Source organism: Nanorana parkeri, unplaced genomic scaffold (genome assembly GCF_000935625.1).
Source record: "Nanorana parkeri isolate BGI_ZX_2015 unplaced genomic scaffold, ASM93562v1 scaffold2300, whole genome shotgun sequence".
Lineage (NCBI taxonomy): Eukaryota > Metazoa > Chordata > Amphibia > Anura > Dicroglossidae > Nanorana > Nanorana parkeri.
Window position 1 is genome coordinate 15208 of NW_017308568.1, and position 5982 is coordinate 21189.

At 42.9% G+C, this 5982-nt stretch overlaps 1 non-coding gene across 1 annotated transcript; it reads left to right on the top strand.

The window, feature by feature from the left end:
- The first annotated feature begins 3482 nt into the window (after positions 1–3482).
- Positions 3483–3565, top strand: TRNAL-UAA. The gene has a single exon. It is a non-coding gene; the product is annotated as a tRNA-Leu (tRNA).
- Positions 3566–5982: the final 2417 nt, after the last annotated feature.

The following is a 5982-nucleotide window of genomic DNA, read 5'->3' on the forward strand; positions in this document are numbered from 1 at the left end:
ATAGAGGCACAATTATAGACTTGTCCCTGCAATACATCCCCTTCTTAATACAGGACAAGACCCTGCTAGCTTTGTTTACCGCAGCTTGGCACTGCAAGCTACCATTCAGTTTGTGGTCTACAATGACCCCCAAATCTTTTTCTATTTCTGACTTCCCTAGCGGCATACCCATGATTGTATAGCCTATTTGTTTATTTTTATGTCCAAAGTACATTACTTTGCATTTATCGACATTAAACCTCATCTGCCATAGTATTGCCCACTCCCCTATTTTATCCAGGTCCTCATGCAATGTTATATTGTCACGATCCGTTTCTAGTACCCTCCCTATTTTTGTATCGTCTGCAAACACGGAAACATGGCTATTTATTCCCTCCCCGATGTCATTAATGAATAGGTTGAACAGTATCGGACCAAGCACAGATCCTTGAGGCACACCGCTCATTACACTAGCCCAGTCATTTATGTAAAAGATTCAAAAACTCAACCATGCAGCTAATTTTTGTTCAAGTATCGCCGTATTGTGCTCCTTGAAACAACCACACCGTCTTTTTCCAGAGCAGCTTGTATTTCTCCTGAGGTCACCTGTGGGTTTTTCTTTTGTATCCCGAACAATTCTTCTGGCAGTTGTGGCTGCCATCTTTCTTGGTCTACCTGACCTTGGCTTGGTATCAAGAGATCCCTGAATTTTCCACTTCTCAATAGATGACTGAACAGTGCTGACTGGCATTTTAAAGGCTTTGGATATCTTTTTATATCCTATCATATAAAGTTCCATTACCTTGTTTTACGCAGATCTTTTGACAGTTCTTTTCTGCTCCCAATGGCTCAGTATCTAGCCTGCTCAGTACATCCACATGAGAGCTAACAAACTCCTTGACTAATTATACACAGACATTAATTGGATTTTAAAAAGCCACAGATGTGATAAATTAACCCTTAAGGCCATAAAATAAAGGGTATGTAAACTTTTCATCAGGGCCATTTGGAGGATTTCAGTTATCATTATGATTTAAAAAGGAGCCACACAACTATGTGACAACAAATGGCTTCATATGATCACTATCCTAAAAAAAAAAAGATAATTTTGACATGATCAGTCATATTTTCATTATCAATGCCAAAATGTTATGATTCCTGCCAGGCTATGCAAACGTTTTAGCACAACTGTAAATATACATATCACTATATGAATTAGAGTTCACAGTAGGAACCTCTACTCTCTTGTTATAAGCCTCTTAAACTAATAAAACAACTTTGTAAATAAAGTGGTAGCTTCATTTGTAACTGTAATATTGTTGGTATTTGTATTAGTGTGGATCCACAGTATAAAGAACACTTAATACAGTATGCAATTAATAAGCACACTATCAAACAATTTTAAGAAGTAGATAGGTGTTCAGCATAATTGGTATAATCTACTTGCAACAGGTATACCACAGTCTGTAAAACACTGGAAATAAATTTCCAAACTCAGCCGTATAAACAGAAAAGCTGTCACAAATAAAGCCAGAAATATACTCCAAGGGTAACTTGTATCTAACTAAATTAACTGCAGTCCACCAACAATCTGTTAACAAAATATATTGCTTAAGTTGCTTGAGCAGGTGTAGTTATCAAACACTGATAACCATTAGTGATGGGCCAAACAGGCCCGAGTTTGGTTCGAATTCGAACTTTAGAACATCCAAAGAGTTCGACCTCGAACTCAGTGCAAGTCTATGAGGGTAGAACTTTCAAAATCAAATGTCCCCATTTTATATGCAATTTATTGGCCATAAAAAGTGTACTGGGGATCTGGTACTGCCCTGGGGGACATGTATGAAGGGTCTGAGTACTGCCCTGGGGGACATGTATGGGGGATCCGAGTACTGCCCTGGTGGACATGTGTGGGGATCCGGGTACTGCCCTGAGGGACAGCAATCCATTAAAAAAACACTTAAAAAATACCTTTTGTAAAGGAGCCGTGATTTTTACATGACTTCAAGTGAAACAATAAAAATGAAAAATTCCTTTAAACATCGTGTCTGGCGGGTCCCCTTAAACTTAAAAGTGGCAAATCTGTACGATGCATAGAACCTGCTGCAAAAAAAATGACATTTAAAAAGAAGAAATAAAAGCGTGCGGTTCCCCCCTCCCAAACAATACCAGACCCTTAAGGTCTGGTAGGAATTTTAAGGAGGAACCCTACCCCCAAAAGGCCCCTGGAAAACACCTTGTGCCCGTGCCGATGGGGACAAGGGCCTCTTCCCTACAAGCCCTAGGGCGTTGGTTGTGGGGGTGGGGTAAGGGGGCATTTAGCCCAGGGGATGATGAATAAGGCGTCTTTCTCAAGCGTGTCTCAATAATTGCCTCTAACGATAATACAGTTTATTTCATTGTTATTTACAAATGATGAACAGAATCTTAATTTCTTACAATATTAGGCACTGGTGTGTTTGTAGCTCTGTGGGGGGGGGGGGGGAGTTACACGGATGAGTCACTGGAGCTTATTGTAGACCGATAATGTAGGTCAGTGGTGCCATCTAGTGGACGGTTTGGAGTATGCAGCAACCAAGTTTTGAAACACTATAGAAAACCAACTGAGACATTAGTCTTCAAATGGCAGGGGACCCTCCTAATGTCGGGGGTCACCCAACTTGAAGAATCTACCTGAAGTCACACCAGAAACAGCGCCTATAGTCCAGAACTGTATTATTCCACAGATATCAAAAAAGTAACAGAAAAAAACCAACGCATTTAAGAAGCCAATACAACCCCCTTCATCATAGCCAACCACCCAAATACTTCTTTATGACTTCTATGTGACCCAGTTTAAACCACCCCATACATATAACAAATGGTTACCCAGCAACCCTCCCACATATCATCACGTATTTCAGTTTATTTTATATAGCTAATGTATCAAAAGCTAATTGTGGAAGTCTCAAACATGGAGCCACTGTGACTTCATCTTACAATTGGAGAATGTTGGAAATCTTTACTGACCATTGAAACATTTACATTGCATGGCACTCCAACCCAATAGGAGTGACACAGTGGTCAATAAGGCCTTCTCATGGCACAGATGTTGGGTGGGCAGGAAACCAAGAACATTCTTTCTGGTTGTTAATGGTAGAGTTCGGTGAGCTGTAAAAAGACTTATGTTGACTGACGGGTTCCCTTTATGCAATGGAATGTGTTAACCAGGATGGCCGAGTGGTTAAGGTGTTGGACTTAAGATCCAATGGATGTGTATACGCGGGGGTTCGATGCCAACTCCAAGTGTATAACTTTAACTAGTTCTTACAAACCTCGCTCCTGGTAGGTCGCTGTAATTTGATTTTACAATGGGAGTATGTGGGAAATATTATCGTTTCTGACCATTTAATCATTTAAGCTGCATGGTACTCCAACCCAATAAGAGTGACATGGCTGCTTTTGGTGAGCTATAGGAAGCCTTATATTGACTGACAGGTTACCTTTGGGAAGGGCATGCATACACCAGGATGGCTGAGTGGTTAAGGCGTTGGACTTAAGATCCAATGGATGTATATCCACATGGGTTCGAACCCCACTCCTGGTATGTAACTTTATCTTTACTGACTATAAAACCTTTTCCGTTGCATTGTACGCCAACCCAACAAGAGTGACATGATGAGCATTGGTGAGCTATAGGAAGGCTTATATTGACTGACAGGTTACCTTTATGAATTCATGTTCTTACACCAATATGGTCTAGAGGTTAAGGCATTGGACATCGGATGTATATTCTTCTGGGTTTAAACCCCACTCCTGCTATATCACTGTAACTTGTTCTTACAATGGGAGTATGTGGGAATTAATATCTTACATTGCATGGTACTCCAACCCACGCTCCTGGTAGGTCGCTGTAATTTGGTCTTACAATGGGAGTATGTGGGAAATATTATCGTTACTGACCATTTAATCATTTAAGTTGCATGGTACTCCAACCCAATAAGAGTGACATGGCTGCTTTTAGTGAGCTATAGGAAGCCTTATATTGACTGACAGGCTACCTTTGGTAAAGAGTATGCATTTACCAGGATGGCCGAGTGGTTAAGGCGTTGGACCCTAAGATCCGATGGATGTATATCTGCGTGGGTTCAAGCTCCAATGCTAGTATACAAATATAATTTGCTCTTACAATGGGAGCATGTGGGAATTATTATCTTTGCTTGCCATTGAAGCATTTACATTGCATGGTACTCCAACCCCAGTAGGAGTGACACAGTGGTCAACAAGGCATACACATCACACAGGGGTGCCCAAGTGGTTATGGTGCTGGACTGAAGAGCCAATGGATGTGTTGAGTATACATGTAGGTTTCTACCCCATTCCTGGTATGAGCACTCTATGTTAAAGTCAAAGCCTCTAGGGCTGTAAGTGTAGTATTAGGCCTGGTTCACACCTGGGCGTTTTACAGTCGCGTTCCTACATGCTGTAAAAAATTGTGTGTATCTTCCTGCACTCCTTACCGGATCTGATGTCTGTAATAGGGTGCTTGTAGCGACCACAGAGGCATCGTGTAGTCAAGTAGTAATTCCAAAAGATGTCACCAGCACTCCAAAAGTAGATTCAATATATTTTAATGACAACGGTCATTCAAAATCACAAGTACTTTCGGGGCCACGTTGGGTCCCCGTCATCAGACCTTGCGAGCGGCCGCATCGCAGGGGGGCTGAGCCGGCGGGAAGTTTAAAAGTGAAACTAAAAAAAAAAAACACAAATTATTTATTTTTTTTAAATAGAGAAAATAAAGGAAAATAAATTCATACCGCCAGTGAAACGCGCGTTTCACTGAACGAAAAAAAGCAAAAAAAAAAAGAGCTGAAAACGAGCATAAAAAAAAACGCTCAGGCGTGAAACCAGCCTAAAAAGTGCCTGAACTGGTATAATGACTAGTATGGGCTTAGCGAGTGGGGAAGGTGTAGTCAGTTAGCTCATACTTATGCTTTAACCAATCATTTTTGGCATGTGTGTAACCAAAGGTATGACAGAAGTGTGTCTATTGCCTATATATAACTGGGGGCATGGCAGGGGCGTGTCCATTGCCTATATATAACTGGGCATGGCAGGGGTGTGTCCATTGCCTATATATAACTGGGGGCATGGCAGGGGCGTGTCCATTGCCTATATATAACTGGGCATGGCAGGGGTGTGTCCATTGCCTATATATAACTGGGGGCATGGCAGGGGCGTGTCCATTGCCTATATATAACTGGGCATGGCAGGGGTGTGTCCATTGCCTATATATAACTGGGGGCATGGCAGGGGCGTGTCCATTGCCTATATATAACTGGGCATGGCAGGGGTGTGTCCATTGCCTATATATAACTGGGGGCATGGCAGGGGCGTGTCCATTGCCTATATATAACTGGGCATGGCAGGGGTGTGTCCATTGCCTATATATAACTGGGGGCATGGCAGGGGCGTGTCCATTGCCTATATATAACTGGGCATGGCAGGGGTGTGTCCATTGCCTATATATAACTGGGGGCATGGCAGGGGCGTGTCCATTGCCTATATATAACTGGGCATGGCAGGGGTGTGTCCATTGCCTATATATAACTGGGGGCATGGCAGGGGCGTGTCCATTGCCTATATATAACTGGGCATGGCAGGGGTGTGTCCATTGCCTATATATAACTGGGGGCATGGCAGGGGCGTGTCCATTGCCTATATATAATGTGGGGGTGGCAGAGATGTGTCCTTTGCCTATATCTAACTGGGGCCGTGGCAGGGCTGTGTCCTTTGCCTATATCTAACTGGGGCATGGCAGGGGTGTGTCTATTGCCTATATATAACTGGGGCCGTGGCAGGGGTGTGTCCATTGCCTATATATAATGTGGGGGTGGCAGAGATGTGTCCATTGCCTATATATAACTGGGGCATGGCAGGGCTGTGTCCTTTGCCTATATCTAACTGGGGCATGGCAGGGGTGTGTCTATTGCCTATATATAACTGGGGCCGTGGCAGGGG